Source organism: Chrysemys picta, chromosome 22 (assembly GCF_011386835.1).
Source record: "Chrysemys picta bellii isolate R12L10 chromosome 22, ASM1138683v2, whole genome shotgun sequence".
NCBI classification, from domain to species: Eukaryota; Metazoa; Chordata; order Testudines; family Emydidae; genus Chrysemys; species Chrysemys picta.
In genome coordinates, this window is record NC_088812.1 from 20,516,158 (window position 1) to 20,534,603 (window position 18,446).

Below are 18,446 nucleotides of genomic sequence, written 5' to 3' on the forward strand. Positions count from 1 at the left end.
TCATCCCCCAGCTACTGGCACTGGTGGAGCCAGTCTGCCCCATGCTTGGCAGTGCCGGGGACCCCCTGCAGTGGCAGGCACAGGGCCCGGGTGGACTGGCCCTGCCGAGGAGCCATAGGCCAAGCACAGAGGAGGCCACAGGCTGGGCCAGCAAGATGGAGGCCAGAGGTGAGCCGGGGTGGGGGCCAAGGTCCTGCTGGGGTGGGGAATGGGACACATATGCGGACACAGGGTCTTTCCCCTCTAGGGGGTGCTGGTTATTCCCATGCCCCAGGTCCTGTTCTGCCCCATAGGATATGGGTCACTTCCGTCACTCGTACCCTGTAGTGGCAGATCATAGCTGGCCCGAGGTCCCCTATGGTGCCCCGTTCACCGGCCCGTGGAAAGGGTTTGGGTCTCGGGTCAGTCCAAGTGGCATGGATATCCAGTGTCACCACCCCATTGGCACTGACTGGGCCCGTGGCTGGCAGAGAGACCAAGGATTGGATGGGCCCCTTGGGACCGAGCCCTTATCTGTGCGCGGGGGTGGTGGGATGCCCTCCTACCCCTGTTTTAGGGGGGACCCAGAAGCCTCATTCTCCAGGGGTGGGAGTCAGGCCCCAATCCCAGCACTAAATCCACTAAGTAAGTAAAAGAAGGAAAATTAAGTGGTTTGGATTTAAAAAAATTGGAATTGGTGGTTGCCATGGGAACATGCTTTCATCTCTGTGATGTCCTGGCGTAGCGTTGTGGGAGGAGCCTCCCAGAAAGGGGTGGGGCCTTGACTCTGAATTTCTTGATGGAGGGTGGTGAGTCTTCGAATGAATTTTGCGGCTCGGGATGTGTTGGGGTACATGGCTGGGGATGGGGCAGGAATGGTCTCTTCTTTCCTCCCGTGATTTGAACCGTGATCTTGAGGGCAGTGCCTTCCAATGGGATTGTTAAGCGCCGGTGGTCTGTATTGGGGGTTGGGAAGGTGTGTGTGTGTGTGTGTGTGTGTGTGGACCGATCTAGGGGTTTGTCTGGCTCCCATTAACGTAGGATCTGAGCCCCTCACGGTCATTAACAGACTTGATCCTTGCAGTGAGGCAAGAGAATATTATCCCTATTTCACAGATCTGGACACTGAAGCACCATGCAGGGCGAGGGAAGTGACTATCCCAAGGTCACACAAGGAGCTGTAGGCAGAGCTGGGAATTGAACTTCGGTCTCTTGAGTCACAATCCAGGTCCCATCCTCCCTGGGACTCAACCACCCCCAGCTGCTTCCTCCTCAGGGGTGAGCAGGATGTGAGGGGAAGTGTATGAAATGTGTGGAGTCAGGGGCAGGAACAAGGAACTGACTGATTTGTGGGGGAGGCGGAAGGGAAAAGGGACAAGAGACTGAATTGTCTAGAGGAGATGAGTGCAGCTCTTAGTTATGTTGCCTCCCTGAGGGGTTTGCTTCATGATCTGGTCTCAGTTAGTAAATATCAAAACTGCGGGTTCAAATTCTTTTGTGGCACCTGTGTAACTCTGCTGGGGTGCCTCTATCGCCCTGGTACCTTGGTTGTTACACCAGCGTGACCTGTGGGAGAATTTGTCCCCTGTAACTACTCCAGTGTGAGAATTTTGATTTCTGGGACGGTCTTTTAGTTCTCAGCCTGGGTGATATTATAGCAAACCCCGTCCTGGCAGGGTTTTAACCCAGGATTCTCAGTGTTCAAGTGAGGTCTCTACCATGTCACCTGAAGGGGTGATAGCTTACTAGTGCTACCAGCTAATAGCTGTCATCCTCTATGCGGGCCACATGCTAGATGTGATACCCTTTTCACAAGCATCAGGTTTCAGAGTAGCAGCCGTGTTAGTCTGTATCCGCAAAAAGAACAGGAGTACTTGTGGCACCTTAGAGACTAACAAATTTATTAGAGCATAAGCTTTCGTGGACTACAGCCCACTTCTTCGGATGCATATAGAGTGGAATAAATGCATCCGAAGAAGTGAGCTGTAGTCCACGAAAGCTTATGCTCTAATAAATTTGTTAGTCTCTAAGGTGCCACAAGTACTCCTGTTCTTTTTTCACAAGCATGTTATGCTATTACTTAAGATCATTTTTCCAGCCCCAGTGTAAGAGGATTCTGGCTCCTACGTCTCTTACAACAGGCAGGCTGAGGAAAGTCAAGGGACGCTGTCAACATAAAACTCATATACATGTGTCCTAGTGTCTAAAAATGTTACCGATGTTCACAGTTGATGCTGTTTGGTTAATGTTCTCTTGCATCTGACTGAGCGTGGGACAGGGAAATTCACCTGGCCAGTTGCACAATCTGTTTCTAGCCTCTCACCATCAAACTGTGTCCCATTCTGGTGTCTGTGCTTTAAATCAGATGTGGGGTGAGGAGCAGAGTGGGCTCAGAAAAGATCTACTAGGTCTGAGTGAGAGAGGTAAGAGGCTCAATTTGTTCAGCCTAACAAAGAGAAGGTGGCTTGATCACTATCGATAAATACATTAGGAGAAGATTTCTGATAGCAGGGGCTCTTTCATCTCGTAGATGAAGGCAAGACAATTCATCCTTTGGAAGTTGATGCTTGAGAAATTCAAACTGGAAATAATAAAGAGCAAATTTTTAACAAGGAGTGGAATTGACCATGGGAACTGCTTACCAAGGGATGCAGTGAATCTTCCATCACTTGGAGTCTTTAAATCCAGGCTAGATGTTTCTTTCTAAAAGATCTGCTCTTATTCTACTCCAATTTGTTGGGCTGGATTCAGGTGTGACTGGGTGGAACGCCCTGGCCTGGGTTCTGCAGGAGGTCAGTCTAGAATGATGATGATCATTAAGGCCAGAAGGGATCGCTAAACTCAGTGCACCTATGAATTTTCTCGCTGCAAGGAAAGATTTTTAGAGAGATTTATTTGAAGACCAGTGAAAATTCCCCCTCCCCCCCCAACTTTTCACTGGTTCTGAAAAGTGGCTGGAGTCCTGGCACGGCCCAGGCCCACCTTAACCGATGGTTGGAGCTGTCGGAGCCTGGTCAATGCTCTGGCTCCAGCTGGTTTTAAAACTGGTTAGAATTTTTTGGGTGGGGTAGAGGAGGGGGCATATCCCCGTGTAGACAGGGCTGGGGTTGATTTAGACCTTGAATTTAGGGGCTGTAAAACAAGGCTGTTACATACCCCAAAGTCCCTAGAAATTAAGAAATTCCAAAGAGAACAGTTTGTTTTTTAAACCTTCCCCTGCAAACCAAACAGTGCAGCATTGTGACCTTGCAAGCTGCTTTGGCAGGCAGTGCCACCTAGTGCATAGGGGACTTGGGAGACTTGGGTTCTATTCCCAGTTATGACCTTTGGCAAGTCCCTTCCCCGTGCCTCAGTTTCCCCATCTGTAAAATGGGGCTTGTGATACTGAGCCTCCTTTATGAAGCACTTTGAGAGCTGCGGATGAAAAGTGCTAATTAAAGAGCTCGGTGTTACCTCAGACTTTTGATAGTGTGGGGTTGAGGAGATTCCCATGGGCCCTCTGTTCCCATTGTGCCATCCCATCAAGCAGCTTCTCCTTCATGATCCCCTAATGTCCCGGGGCAGCGACAGCCAACGTGGAAAAATAACCTGAATGTAGCAATTGCCAGACTGGGTCAGCCCTGAGGTCCATGTAGCATCAGCAGTAGAGGCTGCAGAGGAAGGGTAAAGACCCCACAGTAACAGTTGGGGGTGGGGCGGGTTACTTTCCACCGCCATAAGTCTCATCCTGATGTCTAGTAGTTCAGCTTAAACTCTGAAGCACAAGGTTTAATATCCATTCCAGAATTATTGTTGTAATTTAAATTCTAGCCCTGGATAGTCTTTATCTACGTGACTGTCCAGGCTGGTTTTGGTCTCAACTTCATGTGGTGGTGAGTTCCACAGGCTAATTGAAAAGTGTTTCCTCTTATTGGTTTTGAATTCCCTACCTTTTAATTCTATTTGAGTGTCCCTTCGCTCTTGTGGGATGAGACAGGAAGAACAGAAGCTCCTGCGTTCCTTCTGGTTAGTCTTTACCTGGTTAAGAATTGGATGGGTTTGTATTATAGTAGCACGTGATGACTCAATCAGAGGCCCTCAGACACCTACAAAGAGTCTCTGCCCTAAAGAGCTTTGAATCTAAAGAGAGCAGACAGACAATGGAGGGATTCATAGCCCCATTGTATAGACAGGGAGCTGAGGGGAAGTCAGTGTCCAAACTGTGAATGGAACCCAAATCCCCCGAATCCCAGTCCCCTGCCTTTACCACAAGGCCGTCTGTCAAGAGATTCCAAAGCCAGCAGAGACCACCGTATTCGTTTCGTCCGGTGGTTTTCAGCCTGTAGTCGGCAGACTCCTGGGGGTCTGACGACAGTGTCTAAGATTTCCAAGGGGTCTGCACCTCCATTTGAAATTGTTTAGGGTTCTGCAGATAAAAAAGGTTGAAAACCACTGTGCTAGTCTGACTTCCAGCATGGCACAGGCCATAGGACTTGCCTGTTTGACTTAGAGCAGATCTCTTAGAAAAGCATCCACGTTTGTTTTGAAAATTGCCTGTGCTGGAGAATCTGCCCCAGCCCCTGGTAAATGGTGACAGAAAGTTGGCTGTAACGAAGGGAGTGGAGGGTTCTGTGCAGAGCCTAGATCTATATTTCATGCTGTCTCTTGCCCGCCCCCCCCCTCCCCTTGGTGTGTTACAACTTCCCTTCTCCCTGCGTGTTCACAGACCCAGCTGGTTGCTGTTGGGGGAGCAGAAGCAGGGTTAAGGGGGGCAAGATGTGTATATTCTCCACTTGCAACTGCTTGGGTGGGCCTCAGTTGTTCAAAGATCATGAGTCCCTGCGGTGGCTTCTAAAGCGGGGTGGCTTGCCTGCTAGGCCAAAATGAACCTGTCTGGGTTAAATGGCCTGTGCTCCCAGTGGTGCCTCCTTGGGTACACAGGGCTGTTCAGGCAATGAGCATTCAACATTTCCCTGATGCGCCCACTTCTGGGGTGAAGCAGGGATTCCACTGCTGAAATGAACGACTAATGAGCTTCAGGCTGCCAGAGCAGACAAGCCCCTGGTTAGACCGGGTGTACCAAGTGGGGCTCTCACTGGTGCTGCACTATGAGGCTGACTGCCCTGAGGTCACCATCTGTGGCTGGGCCATGGTGCTCTGATTGCTGAGGAGGGCAAAATGCCATCTGCTGGGTCCGTTTGTCCCTCCTGCTGCTGCTCGTTGTTGGCTGCAGGTGGATGATTTTTAATGATCACGCTGGAATATTGTAAACCTTTCGTGCTGCACCTGCGGGACCCACCACCTGAGATGGCAGAAAATTCCCCTGGTCCTGCCAAAGCTGCACCTGCACAAAGTTAACCCTTTGGGCGCCGCTCTCGCCAGCCTGTCGGATTGGCACGTGGAGGGGGGCAGCCCCTCGGGAGTGTGGACTCAGTTACCCCCACCCCGATCAGCCAGTTAATTCCCTCTGCTGGTGCCTTCAGACAGGGCTGGCAATGGAATTGTTCTGACCTGAACACCCTGAGCACCCCGGGTTACATGGAAAGGGGTTTAAGCTCCAGCTCTGGAGGAAGGGCACTGATGGCCTGCTCCAGTCCCTTCCATGGAGAGTGGCTTCCAATCAACCCCCTTTTAGGCCTTATAGTGATGGGGGGGCGAGGGAGGGGTGAAGCTCCAGCACAGGTCCCAGATGGGAGGGGCTGTCTCAAGACCCACCCCCGGGGTGCTGAACGTGCAGCAGCTGGTGCAGACCTTCCCGCCCAGCAGTTTAGCTGATCTGCTCTCGTTGGCTGGTCAACGTCAAGGCTTCCGTTCACCCAGGCACAGCTCAAAGAAGCCGATCCTGTTGCACGCGTGAGCAGCACTGACCTCAGCTGCCCCCAACTGGCTGTATTGACAAAGACCAGATGAGCCGGTAAGATCAGACTCAGCCCCCCAATCCGAGAGTCCTGACTCCTAGTAGCCCCACTCCAACCCACTGCAATGTGAAAGGTGTTTGACAGGTGTCAGTCCAATTCCCCAAGGGAGGGGCCTCCCCATCACAAAACCATCTCCCTCCCATGTGGGAACTGTGTGGGGAGACCCCACCCCCAATCCCATGACGGTAAGGCCTGAAAGGGGCTGGAATGGGAGCCCAGAAACTAATCTGCCCTTACCAGCCTCTCTCTTCAAAAGGGATAGGAGCAGTAACATGGCCTTTCCTCTTATGCAGTGAGTGGGGGCTGGGATGGGGCGTGTGTGTGTGTGTGTGTGTGTGTTTAGAACGGGGGCTGGGAGTCAGGACTCCTGGGTTCTAGTCCTGGCTTGGGGATGCAGCATGGTCTAATGATGAGAATGAACCCAGGAGTCCTGGGATGATTCTGTGACGGGGAGGTCTCTCCCTCTGGGAGTTGGATTGAGACCTGCCAAATTAATTTCACATTGGACTGGGTTTGATCTGCTGCCCTAGAGATGCTGTAGATCACACACACACGCGCACACACACCCCTCCTGAGATGAGGGAGCTGCCAGGCCAGGTTTCATGGGATTCCACCCTCCTGTCCTGCTGCATGGGCCCATGTGCTGAGATTCCCGGGGAGCGCTGGTCTGCGGCGGCTGATGGAGCAGCTGAGAGCAGATGTGGAGCAGGGAGCCGATGCCTTTAAGGGCTTCATGTGAACCTAGCGGCGTGCCCAGCCCTGGCTCTCCCTCCCCCTTTGAGGCTGCTCCCATGGGGCGCTTGCTGAAACAATACCTAGCGCGCTCCTCACCGGAGCAGGCTGAGCCCTGAGCCTGGGAAGGGACAGGAGTGAAACTGGCTGCTTCCCACCCTGCTACTGTCCAGACATTTCTCCCCCCGCGCCTGGTCCGGTCCCATCCCCCGTCCCGTTTCTCCCCCCAGCAAAGGGTCCTGGAGGTCTGGTTGGAAGCCGTGCAGCCATGGGTGAGCCTCGGGTGGCGTAGTTAAGGAGGGTAGCCTGAGTCAGGATCCCGGCAGCCAGGAGCCGAAGTCTGCGTCACCGGGGGTGGCGGCATGGAGCTCAGACCCAGCGACCTTCGTGGGATTGAGGAAGGCTCAGATTTTGACTTCCGGTTCTGGATCCAGCTCTTCCTCTGGGTGAACTTGTTCAGCCGGCTGGTCCATTACCTTCTCCATGCCTTTGGGGGGCTGACACAGTAGCCCCCCTCTTCCGTTGCACCCACAGTGAGCAATTTCCTTTCTGGATTCCCTCCTGCCTGTGGAGTCCCGGTCTCTGCAGACCCCGGCTGTTTGGAAATTGAGACTCGCAAGGAAGGGCCTCCTCCTTCCCCATCCCACCCTCTTGCTTCTCCCCCAGAGCGCTATCCGGCTCTCTCTGGCTTCTGCTGAAAGTGGCTTCCTGCTCCCAAGGTCAAGGAGCGCAGCAGCGCTTGTTTGGTAAAGTAAAGAAATCTCCAGGAGACGAGTCCTGGGTCCCTCCCCTGCTGGCGGTCAGTACCACCTGGAACTGCACGACACGAGAGTCAAGCCCCGTGATGCTTCGAGATCTCCTCCCTGGGGTGCTGCTGCAGAGTGCTGCCGAGGGTTTCCGAATGTGGGTCTCTTTGAACGCCGCTTGGAGAGCCCCCTTGATGCGCTGCAACCCCCTGCTGTTCGTCTCTGCGAGCAGAGCCCCCAGCAGTGGATTTAAGGACCTGCACCCCTCTGACTCAGGCATCACGTGAGCCACAAGCCCACCCCCCGATTTCCTTTGCAGCCCTAATGGCTTGGCCCGGGGGGGCACTGTACTTGTAGAATGGTGTTTTTTCCAGGGGTCTGTCCGCCAATGCATGCAGGATCGGTAGTGAAGCCAGAGGGAGCCTCTCCCACTGCTTTCGGCCAAAGGATTTGAGAGGAGCGGAGAGCCAGGGCGCTGTTTTAAGCCCTGCTGTGTGGGTATTTTCCCCTTGTCACTGGCTATTGTTCTGGCAAACCCGTCCCATCAGCTCTGAAGCAGAATCTGTCCTCCCCTCACCCTCCAGGAAGTGAAACTGACTTGGCTGGCTGCGTAAGTGACTAGACTCCCCTACTCCAGCTCCATTCCCTTCACCAGGGAAGCCAGCTCTCCGGACAGATGTGGGATAGAAGAAACTGTTTCCAAGTCCCTGGATCTTCCCTGCCTCTCGCTCGAGGCGGGGAGGAGTGTGCATGGATGTGACTGGCCGGCCCTGAAGAGTCGCGCGCCGGTCTCTGAGTTGACAGCCACGCTCTGAGGCTGCTGCAGGGCGGGGGAGCTGTTGGATGGAAATTCTCTCTCCCGGTTAGAAGTCAAGAGCAATCAGCTCAAGCCCCCTGTCTCTGTCGGGAGTGGAGGAGTTTTGCTGAGGCTTGGGGCCGTTCCTCTAGTACCTGATCCTGCTGTCTTCTCCGCTGCTGGGAAATGGCTAAGGCTGGAGGATTCCTGGATCGGGGCCAAGCTTCGCGTCGACTCTGGTTGTGAGGGCCGGGGAGAGAGGGAGATAAATAAATGAAGGGAAACATGAGCCATGGAGCAGAAATGACCTGCCCCAACCCCAGTAGGAACAAAGGCGCTAAGATGTCACCGCTTCAGAAGCTGGAGAGTCTGGCTGGGCGGATCTTCTACTGGGGGGCCGCGCAGCAAGACAGCCCATGTGTCCGAGCACACTGCCGCCTGGAATGAGCAGAGTGAGTTGGGATGGGAGCCCTGGGGGTAGGTAGGACCACGTGCAGCCCCAGATCCCGGGGGGTCGGGCTGCTGTGATTCGGTGCTGGGGAAAAGAGATGCAGCATCTGAGTCCTACTAGGGATGCGGGTGGAGGGAGTCTCCTGTGATGCAGGCGCCATTGAAGTTTGTGGTGGCTTCTGTGGGGAGACCACGGATTGAGTCTGGTCTGCCCAGCTCCCCCCCCGGAAAGGTTCCCTTTGGGGCAGGGTCGAGATGAGGGGGAAGCTCACCCAGCAGATGAGGCCTTAGGAGCTCTCGGTTCCCAGTCACCGCTGGCAGCAGCTTGATGTCAAGGGGCTCGTCTTCCTGCCAGTCCTGAGCCATCGGCCGTGTTGCGCCGGCCACGTGAGCCTCTTGCCATGCTGAGCTGATGGTGGTGCCGTGGAGGCACGGGGTGGGACGTGGGCTCTGGAGATGGCAGCTCTTATGTCAGGAGGGCTAAACCCGCCAAGCCGAGTGTGACTTCTCTCCTCGCTGAGGGTCTGCACCAGGGGTCCAAACCAGTTTGTGGGGCATGTGCTGCTCCATTGGCTCTCGATGGTAGCTAATCTCCCCACACACACAACCCCTCTGAAGGGAGAGATTGTCTTTGTTTTGTGATTGGGGGGGGGGGGGGGAACTGATGCGCACAGAGGGGGGTCTGTGTCTAAAGTCTCGCAGGATTGGGGGCGGCGCTGGCTATGGAACCCAGGAGTCCTGGTTCCCAGTCTTCCATACTGGTTTAATGGTTAGAGCAGGTGCCTGGGCGTCAGGACTCCTGGGTTCTGTCCCCAGCTCTGGGAAGGGAGTGGGTCTATGGATTCTTCTCTTCCTCATTACTCCCTCTCTGTCTTTCTTCCCCTCTCTATTCCCACTCTCCCTCCATTCCAAAGGCCAGTCCCTGGTGTGTGGCACCTCCCGTTCCTCCCACTGCGCCTGGGAAGCTGCAGGCCAAACGCCTGGTCCTTGATCGCTGCAGATCTTTGGTGTGGGTGGGAGGCTGGGAGCTTGGATCTCTTTGCCCTGAGTGGGACAAGGACCCACTGGCTCCCCTCCGTGCGATAGTCATGGCTACTTCCCTGTGCTGCTGGGACAGATTTGTGCCCTCTCATGTGTCACTTACACTTCCTCTCTGACATCCTGTCTCACTCTTTCCTTCTCATCCACTTTCACTTCCTCCCTCTTTCATGCTCCCTCTTTCTTTCCCTCATTCCCTCCTTTTATCCCCCCCCTCCCTATTTGCAGCCTGTCAAGTGTTACCTGGACGTTGATCAGCTCGTACTCTTGAATTAACTGCACAGCCGCTTGTGTCAAGGTCACATCCCGACTCGGTGGCCCTGGCCATAGTTTTGGGTGTGTGGGATTCCCATGGGGGATTTGGAAGTCCCCACGCGACGCTAAGTGGCTCTGCCGTCTGTACTGGGGGCTCTGGGATAGCTCGGCGGGGGAGGGGAGGGAGGATGCAGGGATGAGCTATCTCTGACCCGCCCGCCAATCCCAGGCCCTGGGCTGGATGTTCAAACAAGATTGTAACAATAGTGCCTTGGCAGGGTAGCCAGGATTAAAATAGCAGATTGTAAAGCACCTGGTGCCAGCAGCTTCTCTGGCACCTTTAACCCTCTGCTGTCTCGGCCTTCCGAGCGCTGCCTCCAGATCAAGCGGGCCTGGCGTGGGGGGGAAGCCTTGACTTCTTGATAGCCTAGTGAGGGAGGACCACGTGCCACAGTTTGGTAGCACCAGGAGTTGGGACTCCTGGGTTTTCCTCCCTGGCTCTGGGAGGGGAGTGGGGTCTAGTGGTTAGAGCAGAGGGGCTGGGAACCTGGACTCATGGGTTTATTCTCTTGATCTAAGGTACTTCTGAGGGCCCATCACTGTAGCATCTGAGCACCTCAGTCAATGCATTTATCCTTAGAACCTGCCTGTGAGGCAGTGCTATCATCTCCAGTGTACGAATGGGGAAACTGAGGCACAAAGGGACCTCTCCAGGGTCTCATGGCAAGTCAGTGTCAGAGCCAGGTCTAGAACCCAGGTCTCCTGATTCCCAGGCCAGGGTCTGATCCACTGGTTAACGCTGCTTCTGCCCACTTCTCTGACCCAGCAGAGCAAGGCACTGATACCGGGCAAGGCATCAGGGGTTTGCTCTGCTTCACCTTGTGGGCACCGCTGCAGAAGCTCCTGGGTGGAGCATCAGCAGTTAGCAAACCCATGCTGGGTCTGGAAACTGTCAGGAGGGGCCTATGGGGGTGTTGCCTTCTTTGCTAGCTGCTGCCTGTTAAAGGGGACGGACCCTCTGTGTGTTAGTTACACCACAGCCGCCCATCCAGCTGTGATCTGGAGTAACTATTGACTGGCTGGAGGTGAGCAGACTCCTCATAAATCACTGCCCAGTAGCAACCAAATCTCCCTCTGCTGATTCCCACCCACCTCTTTGTCTCAGACATCCAGGCTTTGTATTGTTGCCCTAGGTTAATTTCACACTAGATCAGCAGCCCTGGCTCTCCCAGCCGAGAACCCAGCAGGTCTGCCATCCGTGCGCTGTCTGCCCTGGAGGGACCCTCCCGGTGGCTGGGGTGAGGGGCCCCTGGTGCCAGACTCTGCTTCCTCCTCATCTGAGGCTGCTACTGGACTGGCACTAGGAATCTGGGCAATTCCCACTAGGAACCAGGCCAGCAGCCCCTGCGTGAAACCAGTTGGCATCTCAAAGTGCTGTGGAGTTAGAATAAATTGCTCTGCCGACCTGGAGCCTGATTCCCACCTACGATCTGTGTCACAAAGATGTGCAACCCCCTCGCTCCCCCTACAAGCTGACCCTCCTGGTTTGCGCTCTGTTTACCCGCTGCAGCTAGGTGGTGCTGTGGGGGGGGTCTCACAGGACTCTAGCTGAGAGGAGTTTTAACCATCTGAAACAGAGCTGGCTCCTCTCTGACCTTGGGTAACCGAGACTCTGCTTCTTCGCATTAACCCCTTGCTGCCTGTGATCGCCTCTTTCCTCGCCCGCAGGTGGCAAAGCACGCTGGTCTGTTGCCTTGGTGAAGAGAGCTGAGTCTCCTAATCAGAGGGCAGACTGCTCTTAAAGAGACATGACAAGTTTTAGGCCTAACTTTTGTGATTAGAGAAACCTAATGCACACCAGCTTCTGAGTAGCAGTTTCCAACCTCATGCTTCACCTCAGAGCCTCTGCCTTTCAAAGCAAGTTCAAGTTCTCGGTCCCCATCTTCAAGGCACTCCGTGGCCTGCGCCAAGGGGGATCTAAATGAGCGTACGACTTTGGCAGAAAGATAATGGCTGACAACTCTACTTCTTCTTCGAGTGATTGTTCACGTCCATTACACATTAGGTGTGCACACGTCACGTGCACGGACGTCGGAAACTTTTTCCCTCAGCGGCTCCCGTCGGGCCGGCAGGGTCCCCTCCCTCCCACCAGAGCGGCGCCCCACTCTAGCATATATATAACCCTGCGGGACCGACCCTCCCTCAGTTCCTTTTTACTGGCGTTGGAACAACTCTGTCTCTCTTGAGAGTGTCCCTTAGCGTTAGTAGTTAGTGTTACTCTTAGCAGTTATCAGTTCTTTAGTAGTAGTTAAGCTCCTTTGTTTTAGGTGTTTGGTCAATCCCGACACCGGCCCTGGGCGGCGGGGATGCCGCACACCCAAGGCTTCAAGGCTTGTGCCACGTGCCACAAGCCTATGCCGATAAACGATCCCCACGACTCGTGCCTCCGTTGCCTGGGGGAAGCACACCAAAAAGAGCGCTGCAAGATCTGTAAGGCCTTCAAGCCCAGGACTAAGAAAGAGAGAGACTTTCGCCTTAAGCAGCTGCTCATGGAGGCTGCATTACAGCCCTCCACTTCGATGCATCAGGCGTCAACTTAGGTGCGGAGTGCCCCGGCATCGGTTCGTGATCCGGCACCGGCGGGGCACCCTAAGCCTACGGCACCGACACAGCAGGACCGCCCCCGGCACCGGTCATCTTCGCCGGCAAAATCGAAGGGCCAACCCAAGGCCCGAGGACGCTCCCCACATAAGAGGGTAGCGCCCGCGAAGACCTCGAGTGCGCCTAAGGGCATGGCAGCCCCGGGACAGATCTCGGTGCCAGTGGCTCCAGCGCCGAAAGGCCCATCGAGCCCCGGGATAGGCATATGGAGTGAGGAGGAAGGGCTGGAGGAGCTTTTGGAACAGCCCTCCATCCCGGACACGTTTAAGGCAGCAAAGGATCTCATCGAATTGTCCGCTGAGGGCCCCCTCCAAGCCAAAGATAATCCGCCAAGACTGCCATCCAGAGGCAAGCCGGCAATGGTGCGCCCATCACGGTCACCATCTCAGCACCATTCACAGCGCTGATCCCTGTCGAGCTCCGCCTCGGTGGACTCCCGGCTACCCTTGGTGCAGAGGGCCGCACAGCCGTCAGGCCCCAATAAGCGCCCGGCACCGACCCAGCAGCCCTACTCGAGTAGGCACCGGGACGTGTCAGCCACGCGATTCCCCAAGACCGACCACTCGCAGTCGTTCCCGGTCCCGAGGTCACCGGTACCGGTCCAGGTCCAGGTCGGCAAGACGCTACTCCCAGTCCCAGTCACGGAGGTACTACTCTCCGACCCCGGACCAGCACCGTCCCACGGCACCACCGTGGCCATCCAGGTCACCGTCTGTGGTTTCGGAGGCAGACTCGGGCCAGTCCAGCAGATTTACCTACAGGGCACCGGCCGGTAGGGAACACGAAGCCGCTTGGCACCCACAGTGGGGCCATCCAGGACAATGGCCGTTCTGGACCCCTTGGGCCTACCACCAGCAAGGCCCCCCATCCAGGACCTCGAGATCTGGCCCCTCAGGACACCGGTCCCGCTCCCCGCAGGGGCGCCCCTTCTCTCGCAAGGAGGCCACGGTTTCCAGACCACCGGAGCGAGAAAGAGCCAACTCGGCACCATCTCAGACCCACACTATAGGACAGACCCCAGAGGAGCGCCCAGTCGGTGAGGAGTTGCAGGAAGAGGAGGACGCACAGAAGACCCTAACCTCTTCCTCCTCACCAGATGAAGCCGTGGCGGGCACGACAGTGTCCGGCCCTCCCCCGATTAACCATCGGGCGCACCAGGAACTGCTCTGCCGAGTAGCCCTCAATCTGAGGTTGCAGGCGGAGGAGATGGTAGAGCAGGAGGACCCCATGGTTGACATCCTAAGCCCGGAAGGCCCCTCCAGGATCGCACACCCGCTCATAGAAACAGTACAGTCTAACTATAAGACAGTATGGCAAACACCAGCCTCCAAACACCAGCCTCCAGTGCGCCAACTGCGAAAGGCGTAGAGAGGAAGTACTTCGCCCCCTCCAAGGGGTTCGACTTCCTCTTTTCTCACCCAACACCCTGTTCGCTGGTCGTTTCTGCGGTCAACGAACGAGAGTGGCATGGCCAGCAAGCCCCGGCCCCCAAGGCCAAGGGGGCAAAGTGCTTGGACTTATTTGGTAGGAAGGTCTACTCATCCAGGGGCCTCCAGTTGAGGATCGCTAACCAACAAGCGATTCTGAACAGACACAATTTCAATTCTTGGGCATCAGTCTCCAAGTTTAAGGACTCCCTGCCCCAGGGTTCACAACCCAAGTTCGCTGCCTTAGTGGATGAAGGGAAGGCAGTAGCCAGATCCTCTCTGCAGGTCTCTATTGACTCCGCGGACGCAGCTGCCAGGACAATCGTGTCAGGAGTGGTGATGAGGCACTCAGCATGGCTACAGGCTTCCGGCTTTCCCCCAGAGATGAAAAACACCTTGCAAGACCTCCCGTTCGAGGGGTCAGGCTTGTTCTCAGACCAGACGGATGCCAGATTACATAGCCTCAAAGACTCTCGAGCAACCCTCAAGTCATTGGGAATGCACACCCCAGTGACCCAGAGGAAACCCTTTAAGCCCCAACCACCGCAGAGGCAATACCACCCTCGTCCTAGACAGGAACCATACCGCAGAAGGGGCAGGGATAACAGGTGTAGACGGAACAAAACGCCTAACCAGGGCCAAAGCCAAGGCCAAGGCAAGCCGCAGCCGGGAAATAAGCAAGGGTTTTGAAGCTGCAATCGAGGACAGCGTACCAACCCTTATACCGGATCCTCCCCTACGTTTCAGGGATCGCTTGTCCCATTTTTACCGTGCTTGGTCTTGTATAACATCGGACCGCTGGGTCCTTCGCACGGTGGAGGCGGGATACACCCTTCAGTTCTCCTCGCCCTCTCCCTCCCACCCCCTATCCCCGTCCCTCTTCAGGGACCCCTCTCATGAGCAACTCCTTATGCAGGAGGTGCGGGCCCTCCTCAAAGTAGGAGCAGTGTAAGAGGTCCCTCCGGACCTAAGGGGGAAAGGGTTTTACTCCAGATATTTCCTTATTCCCAAAGCAAAAGGGGGCCTCCGTCCTATCTTGGACCTCCGCAAACTAAACAAATTTTTGGTCAAGGCACGTTTTCGTATGGTCTCCCTTGGCGCAATTATCCCATCCCTGGATCCGGGGGATTGGTATGCTGCCCTCGATATGAAAGATGCGTACTTTCACATCGCCATTCGCCCTGCCCACCGGCGGTTCCTGCGCTTCACCATCAACCAACACCATTTCCAATTTGCGGTCTTATCCTTCGGCCTAGCAATGGCCCCGCAAGTGTTCACGAAATGCATGTCCGTGGTGGCAGCCTTTCTTCGAAAAAGAAAGATGCGGGTATACCCGTACTTGGACGACTGGCTCCTCACGGGCAGGTCAGAGGACGAGGTCCGCTCCCACGTGGCACTGGCGTTACAGGTGTTCTGCAAGCTCGGTTTACTGGTCAATGTACCCAAGTCCTCACTGATCCCCACGCAGAGACTGGATTTCATAGGAGCAGTCCTGGACTCGGTGATGGCACGGGCAAGTCTTCCAGATTCCTGGCCATTCAAAGGGTCATAAGCTCCATCTAACAATTTCCCACGGCCAGATGCTGTATTCAACTCCTGGGGCACATGGCGGCTTGCACACACATAGTCAGACATGCCCGTCTAAGACTCAGACCGTTACAGTTGTGGCTAGCCCAATCGTATCGCCCCAATAGAGACCTCTTGGACCTAGTAGTGACAATCCCAGCTTGGGTGTCGAACTCCCTCCACTGGTGGCTCAATCAGCAGCAAGTTTGCGAAGGGGTCCCTTTCACCACACCACAACCCACCCTGACGTTAGTGACAGATGCGTTGGACCTGGGCTGGGGGGCGCACCTAGGGGACCTGCAGACCCAGGGCTTATGGTCCAGGGAAGAAAAGTTGCTCCACATCAATTTGAAGGAGTTGAGGGCAGTTCGCCTCGCCTGCCATACCTTTCACGCTACCATAGAAGGCCACAGCGTGTCAGTTCTGACGGACAACACTACCGCCATGTTCTACATAAACAAGCAGGGCGGGTCCCGATCCTCTCCCCTCTGTCACGAGGCGCTCCTCCTATGGGACTTCTGTATAGCCCATTCAGTCCAACTACTGGCAGCATATCTCCCAGGGGTCCAAAACGGGTTAGCAGACCACCTCAGCAGGTCGTACCACATACACGAATGGACGCTGAGAAAGGACATCCTGCATTCAATCTTCCAGAGGTGGGGGTTTCCCCAGGTGGATCTCTTCGCCACCAAGGAAAACAGCCAATGCCCTCAGTTTTGTTCATTCCAGAACCTCAGCCCGGGCTCACTGGCAGATGCCTTCACTATTCAGTGGGGCGGGAGCCTGAGTTATGCCTTCCCACCATTCCCGCTCATCCACAGGGTCCTGCTCAAGACCCGCAGAGACAAGGCAACAGTCATCCTCATCGCACCGGCGTGGCCACGCCAGCATTGGTTCACGACCCTGCTGGAACTGTCCTTGACTGCCCCAATTACCCTACCCCTCCATCGCGACCTCGTCACGCAGGACCGGGGTCGCCTACTCCACCCGAACCTACCATCGCTACATCTCACGGCATAGTATCTCTCTGGCTAAACGATACGGAGCATAGGTGCTCCCAGCAGATCCAGCAAATTCTTCTTGGTAGTAGGAAGCCCTCCACAAGAGCGACCTACCTTGCCAAATAGAAGAGATTCTCTCTCTCTCTGGTGCGAGCATAATCTCATACAGCCTCTCCGGGCCTCCATCCCATCAATACTGGACTACTTGCTGCACTTCAAGCATCAAGGGCTCGCCCCCGCCTCAATTAAAGTGCATCTGGCTGCCATATCGGCGTTCCACCCGGGAGAGTTGGGGTTTTTGGTATTCTCCAACCCCACAGTAATTCGATTTCTCAAGGGGCTGGAGAGGGTGTTTCCCTACTCGCACCCGCCGGTCCCTGCATGGAACCTTAATCTGGTCCTAACTAAACTCATGGGACCGCCCTTTGAACCCCTAGCCTCTTGCTCCCTCATGCACCTCTCATGGAAGGTAGTGTTTCTAGTGGCCATCATATCGGCTAGGAGGGTATCGGAATTGAGAGCCCTCACTTCGGAACCCCCTACAGTTTTTTTATAAGGATAAGGTGCAACTGAGGCCACACCCCAAATTCCTTCCTAAGGCGGTCACACAATTTCATATGGGGCAGGACGTTTGTTTACCGGTGTTCTTCCCCAAGCCCCATACGGACCCAAGCCACCGCAGGCTGCATACCCTCGATGTCCGTAGAGCCTTGGCATTCTATCTGGAATGGACCAGGCCATTCCGCAAGTCAACACAACTGTTCATTGCCATTGCGGAGAGAATGAAAGGCCAGCCTATCTCGGCTCAACGCTTGTCAGCATGGATTGTGCTTTGCATCCACGCATGCTATGAGCTCGCCAACATACCAGCCCCGGCGATCAGGGCTCACTCGACTAGGGCCCAAGCATCCTCGGCGGCTTTCTTGGCGCAGGTTCCACTCCAGGAAATCTGTAAAGCGGGCACCTGGTCAAAGAGGATGCGGTGGTTGGCAGGGCTGTGCTTCAATCAATTGTTCCTTGACTCCTATCCTCCTCCAATGGTAAGCTTGTGAGTCACCTAATGTGTAATGGACGTGAACAATCACTCGAAGGAAAAAACGGTTACCTACCTTCTGTAACTGTTGTTCTTCGAGATGTGTTGTTCACGTCCATTACACTTCCCACCCTCCTTCCCCTCTGTCAGAGTCACCGGCAAGAAGGAACCGAGGGAGGGTCGGGCCCCCAGGGTTATATATACGCTAGAGCAGGGCGCCACTCTGGCGGGAGGGAGCCGCCCCTGCCGGCTCGACGGGAGCCGCTGAGGGAAAAAGTTTCCGACGTCTGTGCACGCGATGCACACACACCTAATGTATAATGGACGTGAACAGCACATCTCGAAGAACAATAGTTACAGAAGGTAGGTAACTGTTTTTTCCTTGGTACAATGGCACCTACTTCCATGATGAAGTTCATCTGTGCAGGGTCTGGTTATAGACTGTGGAACTACCTGCCACATGAACCAGGGACCATCTCAAATCCAGACACCTTTCTTTGACCTACCAGAACCTCTCAAACAACAAGACACCCCACTTCTCCTTCCAGGGAGAAGATGAGAGAACAAACCACGTGACAGATGTGCAGTCACATTGCTTAATGCACGACTGGAAGGCATTCAGATACTGGGCTGATAAGAGCAGAATAAGAACCTAGCGAGAACAGAATAGCCTTGTTTTTGAAAGCCTGTTGCAGGATCAGGGCCAAGTCCCTATGAAAAACAACTGTGTTGTACGAAGGCCGGGGTTACAAAATGTAACACCATTTTCCCCCTATTTGGGGGAGGGGGGCTAGTTTGACAAAACTTTTTAAAGGCCCTGCTTTCTTCCCCGAGGGTGGGCTCGATGGCGGGAGACAGTGGCTGG

The 18,446-nt window shown here is 55.0% G+C and overlaps 1 long non-coding RNA gene and 1 pseudogene across 1 annotated transcript; one reads left to right on the forward strand and one right to left on the reverse strand.

The window, feature by feature from the left end:
- Positions 1–2,869: 2,869 nt before the first annotated feature.
- Positions 2,870–10,052, reverse strand: LOC135977016 (uncharacterized). The gene is made up of 2 exons (XR_010594322.1): positions 9,882–10,052; positions 2,870–5,845 (listed from the first exon to the last, which is right to left on the reverse strand). It is a non-coding gene; the product is annotated as an uncharacterized LOC135977016 (long non-coding RNA).
- LOC101953143 (cAMP-dependent protein kinase catalytic subunit alpha-like) overlaps positions 5,833–18,446 on the forward strand; it is a 28,215-nt pseudogene continuing 15,601 nt past the window's right edge.